The sequence below is a fragment of the Chiloscyllium punctatum genome, chromosome 34 (genome assembly GCF_047496795.1).
Source record: "Chiloscyllium punctatum isolate Juve2018m chromosome 34, sChiPun1.3, whole genome shotgun sequence".
In the NCBI taxonomy this organism is placed as follows: Eukaryota; Metazoa; Chordata; class Chondrichthyes; order Orectolobiformes; family Hemiscylliidae; genus Chiloscyllium; species Chiloscyllium punctatum.
In genome coordinates this window covers 49,291,857-49,307,674 of record NC_092772.1, presented here as the reverse complement: position 1 = coordinate 49,307,674, position 15,818 = coordinate 49,291,857, and the positions used below count along the sequence as shown (strand labels likewise).

Here is a 15,818-nt window from a genome sequence, read left to right as displayed (position 1 = left end):
TGGGGCGATGGGATCTCTAGCTCCTTCCTAGGGTGGGGGGGATGGGGGAGTGGGGTGGGGTGCGGTGGTGGGGGTGTGTCGACAGTTTGACAATCACTGAGGGACTGCTCTAGAGACTGAGCTTTCTGCATCGCACTCTGATGATCAGCAGTTACTGGGAAGTTCCAAAACCAACTCTGACCCTAACCCTGAACACAACCCGAGCCTTAACCTTAACCCTAACCTAAAACACACCCCTAACCTTAACCCTAACAATAACCCAAACTCTAACCCTGAACACAATCCTAACCCGAAGCCTAATACTAACCCGAGCACTAACACTGACCCTAACCCTGACCCCAATACTGACCCGAGCACTAACACTGACCCTAACCCTGACCCCAATACTGACCCTAGCACTAACACTGATCCTAACCCTGACCCCAATACTAACCCTAGCGCTAACACAGACCCTGACCCTGACCCCAATACTGACCCTAGCACTAACACTGACCCTGACCCTGACCCCAATACTGACCCGAGCACTAACACTGACCCTAACCCTGACCCCAATACTGACCCTAGCACTAACACTGATCCTAACCCTGACCCCAATACTGACCCTAGCACTAACACTGACCCTGACCCTGACCCCAATACTGACCCGAGCACTAACACTGACCCTAACCCTGACCCTAATACTGACCCGAGCACTAACACTGACCCTGACCCTGGCCCCAATACTGACCCAAGCAGTAACACTGATCCTGACCCTGACCCCAATACTGACCCGAGCACTAACACTGACCCTGACTCTGACCCCAATACTGACCTGAGCACTAACACTGATCCTAACTCTGACCCCAATACTGACCCGAGCACTAACACTGACCCTAACCCTGACCCCAATACTAACCCTAGCACTAACACAGACCCTGACCCTGACCCCAATACTGACCCTAGCACTAACACTGACCCTGACCCTGACCCCAATACTGACCCGAGCACTAACACTGACCCTAACCCTGACCCCAATACTGACCCTAGCACTAACACTGATCCTAACCCTGACCCCAATACTGACCCTAGCACTAACACTGACCCTGACCCTGACCCCAATACTGACCCGAGCACTAACACTGACCCTAACCCTGACCCTAATACTGACCCGAGCACTAACACTGACCCTGACCCTGACCCCAATACTGACCCGAGCACTAACACTGACCCTGACTCTGACCCCAATACTGACCCTAGCACTAACACTGACCCTGACCCTGACCCCAATACTGACCCGAGCACTAACACTGACCCTAACCCTGTCCCTAATACTGACCCGAGCACTAACACTGACCCTGACTCTGACCCCAATACTGACCCTAGCACTAACACTGACCCTGACCCTGACCCCAATACTGACCCGAGCACTAACACTGACCCTGACCCTGACCCTAATACTGACCCGAGCACTAACACTGACCCTAACCCTGACCCCAATACTGACCCGAGCACGAACACCGACCCTGACTCTAACCCCAATACTGATCCGAGCACTAACACTGACCCTAACCCTGACCCCAATACTGACCCGAGCGCTAAAACAGACCCTGACCCTGACCCCAATACTGACCCGAGCACTAACACTGACCCGAGCACTAACACTGATCCTGACCCTGACCCCAATACTGACCTGAGCACTAACACTGATCCTGACCCTGACCCCAATACTGACCTGAGCACTAACACTGACCCTAACCCTGACCCCAATACTGACCCGAGCACCAACACTGACCCTAACCCTGACCCCAATACTGACCCGAGCACTAACACTGACCATGGCCCTGACCCCAATACTGACCCGAGTACTAACACTGACCCTATCCCTGACCCCAATACTGACCCGAGCACTAACACTGACCCTGACCCTGACCCCAATACTGACCCGAGCACTAACACTGACCCTGACCCTGACCCCAATACTGACCCGAGCACTAACACTGACCCTAACCCTGACCCCAATACTAACCCTAGCACTAACACTGACCCTAACCCTGACCCCAATATTGACCCGAGCACTAACACTAACAGTGGCCCTGACCCCAATATTGACCCGAGCACTAACACTGACCCTAACCCTGACTCCAATACTAACCCTAGCACTAACACTGACCCTAACCCTGACCCCAATATTCACCCGATCACTAACACTGACCCTAACCCTGACCCCAATACTGACCCAAGCACTAACACAGACTCTGACTCTGACCCCAATACTGACCTGAGCATTAACACTGACCCTAACCCTGAACCCAATACTGACCCGATCACTAACACTGACTCTAACCCTAATACTGACCTGAGCACTAACACTGACCCTGACCCTGACCCCAATACTGACCCTAGCACTAACACTGACCCTGACTCTGACCCCAATACTGGCCCAAGCACTAACACTGACCCTAACCCTGAACCCAATACTGACCCGAGCACTAACATTGACCCTGACCCCAATACTGACCCGAGCACTAACACTGACCCTGATCCTAACCCCAATATTGACCCGAGCACTAACACTGACCCTGACCCTAACCCCAATATTGACCCGAGCACTAACACTGACCCTGACCCTAATACTGACCCGAGCACTAACACTGACCCTAACCCTGACCCCAATACTAACCCTAGCACTAACACTGACCCTGACTCTGACCCCAATACTGGCCCAAGCAATAACACTGACCCTGACCCTGACCCTAATACTGACCCGAGCACTAACACTGACCCTGACCCTAACCCCAATATTGACCCGAGCACTAACACTGACCCTGACCCTAATACTGACCCGAGCACTAACACTGACCCTAACCCTGACCCCAATACTAACCCTAGCACTAACACTGATCCTGACCCTGACCCCAATACTGACCCGAGCACTAACACTGACCCTAACCCTGACCCTAATACTGACCCGAGCACTAACACTGATCCTGACCCTAACCCCAATATTGACCCGAGCACTAACACTGACCCTGACCCTAATACTGACCCGAGCACTAACACTGACCGTGACCCTGACCCTAATACTGACCCGAGCACTAACACTGACCCTGACCCTGACCCTAATACTAACCCTAGCACTAACACTGACCTGACCCTAAGCCCAACACTCATCTGAACACTGACACTGACCCTGACCCTTACCCTAATCGTAACCTGAACACGAGCCTGAACCCTAAACATAACCCTAACCCAAACTTTGACCCTAAACCTGACCCTAAGCCAAGCTCTAAACGTAACCCTAAACATAACCCCGACACTAACTCCGACACTATTCCTGACCCTAACCCTGACCCTAACACTGATCCTAACCTTAAACATAACCCCGACACTAACCCTGACCCTAACCCTGATCCTAACCTTAAACATAACCCCGATACTAACCCTGACCCTAACCCTAACCCTGACACTTACCTTAAACATAACCCTGACCCTAATTCTGACCCTAACCTTAAACATAACCCTGACCCCAACCCTGACCCTAACCCTGATTCTAACCCTGACCCTAACCCTGACCCTAACACTGACCCTAACTGTTCGCACAGGACAATTAAACTGGGGGCAGTCCCAGGGGCTGGGTGTAGGGACAAGGTCAACATTTCCTGCACTCTCTCACCACTGTCCCTAGTTGCCCCCCTTGGGAAGGTGGGGGTGAGGGGTGTCCTGGAATTGCTGTAGTCCACGTACTGGAGGTAGACTCGCGGCGCTGTTAGGGAGGAGGGTTCGATGGGGAACAGTGTAAAGGGAGCTTTACTCCGTATCTAACCCCGTGCTGTCCCTGTCCCTGGGAGTGTTTGATGGGGGACAGTGTAGAGGGAGCTTTACTCTGTGTCTAACCCTGTGCCGTTCCTGTCCCTGGGAGTGTTTGATGGGGGACAGTGTAGAGGGAGCTTTACTCTGTATCTAACCCGTGCTGTTCCTGTCCTGGGAGTGTTTGATGGGGGGACAATGTAGAGGGAGCTTTACTCTGTATCTAATTCCATGCTGTCCCTGTCCCTGGGAGTGTTTGATAGCGGACAGTGTAGAGGAAGTTTTACTCTGCATCTAACCCTGCGCTGTACCTGTCCTGGGAGTGTTTGATGGGGTGGATAGTGTAGAGGGAGCTTTACTCTGTATCTAACCCTGCGCTGTACCTGTCCTAGGAGTGTTTGATGGGGTGGATAGTGTAGAGGGAGCTTTACTCTGTATCTAACCCTGCGCTGTCCCTGTCCCTGGGAGTGTTTGATGGGGACAGTGTAGAAGGAGCTTTACTTTGTATCTAACCCCGTGCTGTCCCTGTCCTGGGAGTGGGGGGGGGAGCGAGAGCACAAGGAGGTACACCAGGATGTTGCCTGGTCTCGAGGGCACTGCACTGTGGATAAAGCTTAAAAAGACCAGGATTGTTTTCACTGGAAAGATGGCGGCTGAGAGGAGACCTGATAGAGGACTACAACATTATGAGAGGCATTGACAGGGTGGGATAGGCAGAGGCTTTTTCCTTCCAGTTTTGAAGTTTCAGTTACAAAGGGGACACGGGTTCAAGGTGAGAGGGGGGAAAGTTTAAGGGAGATAAGCGAGGGAAGGTTTTCACACAGAGAGATGTAGGAGCCTGGAACACACTGTCAGGAGAGGGGGGGGGGAAGCAGGAACATTAGGGACGTCTAAGAGGTATCTGGATGGTTACACGGATAGGAAGGGAATAAAGGGATAGGGAGAGAATAAGGGCAGAATAAGTTTAGTTAGGGCACCATGATCAGCACAGGCTTGGAGGGCCGAATGGCCTGTCTCTGTGCTGTCCATCTCCCTCGCTCTTTTGAGTGGGATGCTCTTCAGAGAGTCGGTGTGGACCTGATGGGCTGAATGGCCTGCTTCCACACTGTGGAGTTGGACAAAGGAGTCCATAAGTCCGTAAAACAATAGGAGCAGAAATTAGGCCATTCGGCCCATTGAGTCTGCTCCACCATTCAATCATGGCTGATAGGTTTCTCAACCCCATTCTCCCGCTTTCTCCCCGTAACCTCAATCTCCTCAAGAGCCTATCAACTCCGTGTCAAATATACTCAATGACCCGGCCCCCCCAGCCTTTTGTGGGAGTGAATCCCATAGATTCCCCACCCTCTGGCTGAAGAAGTCTCTCCTTACTTCCGTTCTAAAGGGTCTTCCCTTTGCTCTGAGGCTGTGCCCTCGGATCCCAGTCTTTCCGACCAATGGAAACATCTTCCCAACATCCACTCTGTCCAGGCTGTTCGGTATTCTGTAAGCTTCAATCACATCCCACCCCCCCCCTCATCCTTCTAAACGCCATCGATAGTCTGGCTGGGTGGGAGAGCTGCTGATTTATTAGCGGCTAACTGTGGATCCTGTGTGATTCCCAAGCCCCGTTTGTTGGGAGGCAAACAGTTCAACTCTCCAGAAAAGATGGAGTGATGCTGGAAAAGCACAGCAGGTCAGGCAGCATCCGAGGAACAGGAGAGTCGACGTTTTGGGCATCAGGAACGTTGGGGGGGGGGGGGGGGGGGGGGGGGGTGCCCAAGGGGGGCTAACAGATAAATAGGAAGGTGGGGGTGGGGTTGGAGGGAAGATAGCTCAGGAGGCGATAGGTCAATGCAGGTTGAAGGGGGGTGATGGTGATAGGTCTGTGGGGAGGGTGGAACGGTTGGATGGAAGGGTCAAGAGGGCAGTGCCGAGTTGGAGGGTTGGATCTGGGATGAGGTGGGAGGAGGGGGGATGAGGAAACTGGTAAAATGGATGCTGATCCCATGTGGTTGGAGGGTGGAAGATGAGGCGTTCTTCCTCCAAGCGTCGGGTGGTGAGGGTTTGGCGATGGAGGAGGCCCAGGACCTGCATGTCCTTGGGGGAGTGGGAGGGGGAGTTGAACTGTTCGACCACGGGGCCGGTGGGGTTGGTGGGTGCGGGCGTCCCAGAGATGTTCCCTGAAACGCTCCGCAAGTCGGCGTCCTGTCTCCCCGATGTGGAGGAGATTGCATCGAGAGCAACAGACGCAGTCGATGAGGTGGGTGGAGGTGCAGGAGGTGGAAGGACCCTTTTGGGTGGAGGTGAAGGCGGGGGGAGGTGTGGGGACAAGTTTTCCACCTGCCCCCCACCTCCAGGGGAAGGTGCTGGACATGGACGGTGGGTTTGTGGTGGGCCGCGTGGACCTAACGAGGGAGTCGCTGGGGTGGGGGGCGGGTGGGAATGGTCTCTGTGGAGGGGTCACTAACCGAAAATGGGGCAATGATACTGCAGCACTTACATGGTTCTGGGGCACAAAAGCATGTCAACATTTCAAAATGTCATTGTCTGTTTCGCAGCACATTCCTGGACAAGTGACTCCCTTCCGATCCCCAGCTCATTCCTGAAGATCAGACTTCTGGACGCATTCCAAAGTTTTATAGATACATGAGAGAGAGAGAGAGAGACAGAGAGAGAGAGAGAGACAGAGACAGAGACAGAGAGTAAGGGAGTGTCGGAAGTCGGAGCAAGGGGGTAATTTCTGTCTCCACACCCCAACACTGCTCCCCCCATCCAGTGACCAACAAGGAAAGAGAAAGTTGCAAATGGAATGCGGGGAATTCTATCACTTTGGTTGTAAATGATGCGAATGCGTCGCTTCCTGGTTCAGCCTGGGATTTCACCTGAAAGACGAAGCCACTAAATAAACCCCAGATTTCAAACAACAAAAAAAAATCACACAGGCACAGACGCACACACACACAGAAGAAAATTCCTGTCTTGCTCCAGCGCGTTAGTTCTTTTAGAGGGCAGGTTTGGGGATTCAAACAGCACAGTGACTCGAGGGACACACTGGTCTCTTTAAATAAGGCGGAATCCCCAAGAACCAAGGAGCCAGAGGAGATGTTTACCACTGGGATGCTTTAAGGCAGCAATCTCGAGGTAAGCCTGCTTTTAACTCTTTCCACGCTTGGTCTATTCCATCACGTTGGTTCTCGATGGGTGCTGAGTGCTGTCTGACAGAAGATAATGCTTTCGATAAGTCGATCACAGAGACCTCGGAGTGCAGTTTCCTCGTTCCTTGGAGGTAGAGTCGCAGGTCGACAGGATAGTGAGGAATGTGTTGTGTTATGCTTTCCCTTATTGGTTGGTCAGAAACAGAAGGTGCCGGTGTTGGACTAGGGTGGACAAAGCTAAAAATCACACCACACCAGGTTAGAGTCCGACAGGTTTGTTTGAAAGCACTAGCTTTCGGAGATCTAACTACCTCACCAAGGTGCAGCACTCCGAAAGCTAGTGCTTCCAATAAACCTGTCGGGCGAGAACCGGGAGTTGTGTGATTTTTAACTTTATGGGTCAGTGCATTGAGTACAGGAGTTGGAAGGTCATGTTGTGGCTGTACAGGACATTGGTCAGGCTGCTTTTGGAATACTGCGTTCTATTCTGGACTCTAAGCTACAGGAAGGATGTTGTGAAACTTGAAAGGGTTCAGAAAAGATTTACAAGGATGTTGCCAGGGTTGGAGGACCTGAGCTACAGGGAGAGGCTGAACAGGCTGGGGCTGTTTTCCCTGGAGCGTCAGAGGCTGAAGGGTGACCTTATAGAGGTTTATAAAATCATGAGGGGCACGGATAGGATAAATAGACAAGGTCTTTTCCCTGGGGTGGGGGAGTCCAGAACTAGAGGGGCATAGGTTTAGAGTGAGAGGGGAAAGATATAAAAGGGACCTAAGGGGCAACGTTTTCACCCAGAGGGTGGTACGTGTATGGAATGAGCTGCCAGAGGAAGTGGTGGAGGCTGGTACAATGACAGCATTTAAAAGACATCTTAAAAGGATGGGTATATGAATAGGAAGGGTTTGGAGGGATATGGGCCGAGTGCTGACAAATGGGAGTAGGTTAAGTTGGGATATCTGGGTCAGCATGGAGGAATTGGGCCGAAGGGTCTATTTCCATGTTGTCCATGTCTATGTACACGTTCACCATCATTGTAGTGTCGTGAGCTGTCTTGGTTCCCTGATTCAAAGAAAGAATGGAGGCATTTTGGAAAAGGTTCACCCGAATAATCCTCAGGGTGGAGGGGGTTGTCTCAGGGGCTAGAGTCGGGAGTGTGGTGCTGGAAAAGCACAGCAGGTCAGGCAGCGTCCGAGGAGCAGGAGAATCGACGTTTCGGGCATAAACCCTTCATCAGGAATGAGGCTTGTGGGCTGAGAAATAAATGGGAGGCGGGTTGGACTGGGGGGAAGGGAACTGAGAGTGCGCTAGGTAGATGGAGGTGGGAGGTAGAAGGTGATAGGTCGGGCAGGATTGGAACGGATAGATGGGAAGGACGATGGACAGGTCAGGAGGGCGGTGCTGAGTTGGAAGCTTGGGACTGGGGTGATGTGAGGGAGAAGGGAAATGGGGAAACTGCTGAAATCCACCTCGATCCTGTATGAACTGAGAGCTAAACAGGTTGGCACTCTACCCACTGGAAGGGTGAGAGGGCATCTCTTTGAAACCTTTTGGGGTTTGGCAGGGGTAACTGCTGAGAAGCTCCCCCCCCCCCCCGAGTCTTGGTGAAGCGTTTCAGCCTTGCCTTCTCCTCAGCCGCTGTGCTTTCCCATCGTCATGTCTACCAACTCTGACCTCCAGCATCTGCAGGCCCGGCTGCCTCTAAATGCCCAGAGGGAGATTCCCCTCATGGGACAGGAGCAGAGGGCACCATCTCAGAATAAAGGGGCCCTGATTTCAGACTGAGAGAGGGAGGAATTCCTTCTCTCAGAGAGTTGTGCGTCTTTGGAAGTCTCAGTCACAGAGAGCTGTGGGGGAAGGCAGAGTCCGTGTGTATACTGAAGGCCGAGATCGATTCGAAATCAGTCGGGGAATCGAGGGTTATGGGAAAGGGGAGGAATGTTGGACCAAGTTTGACGGGCCGAATGGCTTGCTCCTGTTCCTGTTTCTTTATATTCACTTGTGGGACATGGGCCTCTCTGACTGGGCCCACACTTATCACCCTATCCCTAGTTGACCCTCCCTTGAGAAAGTGGGGGTGAGCAGCCTTCTGCAGTCCATCTGCTGTGGGGTAGACCCACAATGTCCCTGACGGAGGGAATTCCAGGATACTGACCCAGGAAGGAACGGCCGATATATTTCCAAGTCGGGACGGTGAGGGGCTCGGAGGGGAACTTGCAGGGGGGGTGGGGGGGTGTTCCCATGTACCTGCTGCCCCTTGTCCTTCTTGATGAAAGTGGCCAGGAGTTTGGATGGAGTTGTCTGAGGATCTTTGGCGAGTTTCTTACGGTTTTAAGGACTTCTGATATTGGGAGGATTGGGAGTACGAGAGTCAGACATTGCTATAATTGTACAGGTCCTTGGTGAGATCATCCCTGGAGTACTGAGTGTACAGTTTTGATATCCTTATCTGAGGAAGGAAGTTCTGACAATGAGGGAAGTGCAGAAATAACATATTAGGACAATCGCTTCATCAGTGTTTAACCCTGAGGTCAGGTCTCCTGGTGAGATTTGAATTCAATTCTCTGAATTGTTGAGTCAGACGTTGGACTCTGAACTAACTGGAGAGGGTCCCGGCATGTTACTTCCCAACATTGTTGGGAGTGGTGAGCAGGAGATCTTGGGATCTCCCTATCAGCTGAAAGGGAGCCTGTTTCTGATTGGCCACGGGGAGACGTGACCAAGTGAGGTTGCTCTACCATTGGTGGAGGACAGTCTGGATGTCATGCGTCATTGGCCAAAGTACACAGAGTTAGCAAGTGGTTTGGGACCAGTAACATCTGGAGTGGGGGGGTGGGTGGGGGGGGAGGTGGAGAGGAGGGTGTGTGAGGTGGGGGAGAGGAGGATTTTTCTCGGAAGGAGTCAGCTTCCCCAGAGGGGCGGGATAGATGCAGAGCTGGTGCTGTTGCCGTTCATCAGTGGAGGGGTTTCCAGCTCCCAGGGAAGACCTCATTGGCGATTGGGCGTGCAGCTTGTGTTTTGGCAAGGGGAAAAGGCCGCGTGACGGGAGGGGGGGGTTTCCAATGGGCTACCCCGAGCGGGGAAGATCCCAAACCCAAACGGCGCAGCTCATGAGGGATCAGTTGGTCACTCTCCCTCACCTGAGGGAGCTGGCTGCACACAAATTGGCATCCAGGACTTAACTTTTCAGCTCCATTCAGGATAAAGAACCTGGGAGTGGTTCAGTGGTCTCCCACAAACAGCAAGACCTGGACAACAGCCAGGCTTGGATTGATCTGTCACAATTAATGCCACACAAGTGCCAGGTAATGACCATCTCTCTGAGAAGGGAGAATCTAACCAGCACTCCCTGATATTCAACTGCCATACCATCAACCTGTATTAACACTCGACTGGACTCACCACATAAACACAACAGCAGGTCAGAGGCTGGGAATCCTCGAGCGAGTAACTCCCCTCCTGACTCCCCCCAAATCCTGTCCCACCATCGACAAGGCCCAAGGCCCGAGGGTGAGGGAATACTCCCCACTTGCCCCTGGGTGGGGGCAGCTCCAACAACACTCAAGAAGCTCGACACCATCCAGGGACAAAGCAGCCCCCACAACCACAAACATCCCCTCGCTCCCCCCACCGACGCTCAGTCACAGCAGTGTGTACCATCCCCTCCCTCCCCCCACCGACGCTCAGTCACAGCAGTGTGTACCATCCCCTCCCTCCCTCACTGCCCCTCAGTAACAGCAGTGTGTACCATCCCCTCCCTCCCCCCACCGACCCTCAGTAACAGCAGTGTGTACCATCCCCTCCCTCCCCCCACCGACCCTCAGTAACAGCAGTGTGTACCATCCCCTCCCTCCCCCCCCACCGACCCTCAGTAACAGCAGTGTGTACCATCCCCTCCCTCCCCCCACCGACCCGCAGTAACAGCAGTGTGTACCATCCCCTCCCTCACCCACCGACCCTCAGTAACTGCAGTGTGTACCATCCCCTCCCTCCCCCACCGACCCTCAGTAACTGCAGTGTGTACCATCCCCTCCCTCCCCCACCGACCCTCAGTAACAGCAGTGTGTACCATCCCCTCCCTCCCCCCCACCGACCCTCAGTAACTGCAGTGTGTACCAGCTACAAGATGCCCTGCAGGAACTCACCAAAGACCCTCAGGCAGCACCTTCCAAACCCACCAGCAAATCATTTTGAGGTTAGTGTCACATACAGACAGGGGGGTTACGAAGGGGTTTCACACACTCCCCTTCATTGCTCAGCCCTTTGAGTGTAGGAGTTGGGAAGGTCATGTTGAGGTTGTACAGGACATTGGTGAGGCCCCTTCTGGAATACTGTGTCCAGTTCTGGTCACCCTGTTACAGGAAGGATATTATTAAACTGGAGAGGGTTCCGGAGAGATTTCCCAGGATGTTGCCGGGAATGGGAGGGTTGGAGTTATAACGAAAGGCTGGATAGGCTGGGAGTTTTTTTCCCCGGAGCGTCGGAGGCTGAGGGGTGACCTTATAGAGGTTTATAAAACCATGAGGGGGACAGAGAGGGTGAATGGTGGGTGCCTATTCCCCCCAGGGTGGGGGGGATTGAAGACCAGGGCGGCACATGTTTAAGGGGAGAGGAGAGAGATTTAAAAAAGACACGAGGGACAACTGTTTTCCCCAGAGGGTGGTCCGTGTGTGGAATGACCTTCCTGAGGAAGTGGGGGGGGGGGGGGGGGGGGGGGGACAGTTACAACATTTAAAAGGGATTTGGATAAGGACATGGACAGGGAAGGGTTGGAGGGAGATGGGCCAGGAGCAGGTGGGGGGGGGACTGGGTTAGTTTGGGGATGACGGTCAGCACGGACTGGGTGGGCCGAAGGGTCTGTTTCTGAGCTGTGGGACTCTGTGACTGGAAGGGCAGCAGGTACATGGGAACACCACCCCCTGCAAGTTCCCCTCCGAGACCCTCACTATCCCGACTTGGAAATATATCGGCCGTTCCTTATAAATCCTGGGATTCCCTCCCTCAGGGACATTGTGGGTCTACTCTACAGCACATGGACTGCAGCGGGTCAAGAAGGCAGCTCACCCCCACCTTCTCAAGGGGGGGCAACTAGGGACAGGGGGCGATAAATGGTGGCCCATCCCCTCAGAGGATAGTCGAGGGGAGTGCAGCACTGTTGGATGTGCAGTGTCTTACTAAGGCCTGTTTTGACCTGTTCAGTTGGCACAAAATCCTCCAGGAAACTTTTCTAATATAACCAGGAGAGAGAGAGAGAGCGAGAGAGAGAGCTGGCGCCACACACAAACAAAGTTGATGTCTCAGGTCGATGAATCTTCATCAGAACGAGGAAGAGGAGACAGAGAGATGTCAGAGTTTCAGAACGGGCGCAGGGGTGTCATGTAGGGAGGACATATCTGTGGTGAGGGGGGGTTGGGGGCGAGCGTCCGTGCTTGGGTGGGCATCAGGATGGTATCTCGCCTTCGTCAGAACGGACATGAGCTCTGTTTCTCTCTTCAGAGAGACCTGCTGAGTTTCTCCAGCTTTTTCTAAGAGTCATAGAGCATGGAAATAGACCCTTCGGTCCAACTCGCCCATGCTGACCAGATCTCCTCAATTAATCCAGTCTCACTTGTCAGCGCTTGGCCCATACAGAATACCATACGGCCGGGACAGAGTGGATGTTGGGAAGATTGGTCAGAGAAACTAAGACCCGAGGGTACAGCTTTAGAGTAAGGGAAGACTTTTTATAATGGAGATAAGGAGAGACTTTCTTTTTCATGGATTGATTGATTGATAGATAGATTGACTGATTGATTTACTGATGGATTGATTGTCACGTGTACTGGAGTACAGTGAAAAGCTTTGTTTACCAGCGGTCCGGGCAGATCATGGTAAGTAAGGATATGCAGATCAGAGGGACGTGGACAGAGGCGTTCAGGGGACACACTAGGGGAGAGCAGCATTAGCAAGGTCAGTGTTATCTAAGGCTAGAGAGTCCGTTCCTCAGTCTCATAACGGCCAGGAACCAGCTGTTCCTGAACCTGTCGGTGCGTGTGTCCAAGCTCCCGTACCTTCTGCCTGACGGACGGGGTTGGAGGGGATTATAACCGGGGTGGGAGGGCCTTGTGAGGATGTTGGCTCCCTTCCCGATGGGAGTCCGTGGATGGGAGGTTGGTTCCCGTGATGGTCTGGGCTGTGCCCACCACCTTCTGTAGTTTCTCACCGTCCCTGGGCAGAGCAGTTTCCATACCAGGCCGTGTCACCCCCGGACAGTACCCTCTCAATGGGGCGTCTGTAGCAGTTGGTGAGGGTCCGTATGGACAGGTGGGATTGCCTGAGGCTCCTGGGGAAGAGGAGGCCTTGCTGTGGCTCATTGACCTTTCACATTGATGTGGGTCCTTCCCAGATGGATTCTTACATCTAATTCCTGGCACTGATGTTCAGGAAAGATGTCAAAGCCCCATGGGAAGGGCATGAAGGATGTTGACGGGAATTGTTTCATGATATCGGATGCCAGCCTCCGCGGAGGGAGACTGGGAGAGTCTGGGATTGGAGTCCCCTCGGAGCAGGGAACGGTTCTGAACCGGAACATTCAGAACCCTCCCCAGAAGGTTGGGGAGGCTGGTGGAGCCGATGAGGAAGACTCTGTATCCAGGGGGTTGGCATGGGAGAGGGTCAGTCACCGGAGGGATACGGATCGAGGAGAACCGGGAAAAGGAGCCGGAGGGAATTTGTTTCTCGAGCAGGGACCGAAAGGGAGAAGGTTCAACAGGAATGTCTGAAGCAGCACGGATTTGCAGGGATTTTGTGTTCCATAATGTGACCATGAGGGCTGGCACTGAGGAAATGGCCGAAATGGCTATAGGCTGTGCTGGCCTCTCTCTAGAAAAGCCGAGAGGCAGGAGACTAGGGACCTGTATTAACCCAGTTCAAAGCAGAAAGTGCAATCTCATACTCCTCTGTGCTGGGAACCGAGTCTGGACTCGTTCCAATGAGGAAGCTCTCTGGTATTTCTGCGAATTCAGTTGGGAAATACAGTTACAGTCACAGGCAAGAGCACTATGCTTCCTGACCGCAGAGATCCCTCAGCATTCTGAGCTTACCTACGGGCATGGGGAGTGAGGTAGTTTCTCCCTGTGCGCAGCTCATTTATGCTGAATAATGTTCAATGTAAGGTTCTGTTCAGGAACACACCAAGGCATCAGTCTGAGCTGGCCCTCACTCGGCACTGTTTAACCCAGCAGCTTCTTTGGAATTCATTCACCAGATATGGGGGTCAATCTGTATCTATTGTCCATCCCTAATTACCCCAGAGGGAAGTTAAGAGTCAAACACATTGCTGCGGGTCTGGAGTCACTTGGGGCCAGACCAGATAAGGATGGCACACACCCTCTCTCTCTCTCTCTCTCTCTCTCACACGCACATACACACACTCACATACATTCAGACACATACACACACTCAGACATACACGCACACACACACTCACATGCCCCACACACACACACTCAGACACATACACACATACATACACACTCTTTTACACACACACTCACACACTCAAACCCTCACACACACACCCACCCACACATCCACTGACACTCAATAACACACACACCCACCAACACTCAGTAACACACACCCACCAACACTCAATAACACAAACACACACAGACTGACACATATCCACAAACACTCAATATACACACACACCAACACACCCCACACACACTCAATAACACACACACACTCACCAACACTCAATAACACACACTGACACATACCCATACACTCAATAAACACACACACACTGACACACGCACACTGACGCACACACAGATACACACCCACCAATACTCAATAACACACACACTGACACACACGCACACTGATACACACCCACCAACACTCAATAATACACACACACACTGACACACACCCACATACACTCAATAACACACGCACTGACACACACACACACTGACACACACCCACTGACACACAGCCACCAACACTCAATAACACACACACACTGACACACACACACTGACACACACCCACCAACACTTAATAACACACATACACTGATACACACCCACATACACTCAATAACACACACACTGACCCACACACACACTGACACATACCCACATGCACTCAATAACACACACACACTGACACAAACCCACATACACACACTGACACATACCCACATACACTCAATAACACACATACACTGACACCCACCCACATACACACACTGATACACACCCACATACACTCAATAACACACACACACTGACACACACACACATACACTCAATAACACACACAATGATACGCACCCACCAACACTCAATAACACACACACTGACACACACACTGATACACACCCACATACACTCAATAACACACACACTGACACACACCCACACACACTCAATAACACACACACACACTGACACACACACACAGATACACACCCACATAAACTCGATAACACACATACACTAACACCCACCCACCACTCAATAACACACATACACTGACACACACACACTGACACACACCCACATACACTCAATAACACACACACACGCACACTGACACACACACAGATACACACCCACATACACTCGATAACACACATACACTAACACCCACCCACCACTCAATAACACACATACACTGACACACACACACTGACACACACCCACATACACTCAATAATACACACACACTGATACACACACACTGACACATCCACCAACACTCAATAACGCACACACACTGATTCACACACTGACACACACCCACCAACACTCAATAACACACACACTGATACACACCTGCATACACTCAATAACACACACACACTGACACACATACACTAATACACACCCACATACACTCAATAAC

General features: G+C 52.4%; 1 protein-coding gene across 1 annotated transcript in view; it reads left to right on the top strand.

Moving 5' to 3' along the window:
- Positions 1–6,509: 6,509 nt before the first annotated feature.
- The window catches only part of LOC140458824 (hepatic and glial cell adhesion molecule-like), a 62,253-nt gene continuing 52,944 nt past the window's right edge, over positions 6,510–15,818 (top strand). The window contains exon 1 of the mRNA XM_072553479.1: positions 6,510–6,909. The gene's annotated coding sequence lies outside the window, so the exon portion shown is untranslated. The remainder of the gene's footprint in view (positions 6,910–15,818) is intronic.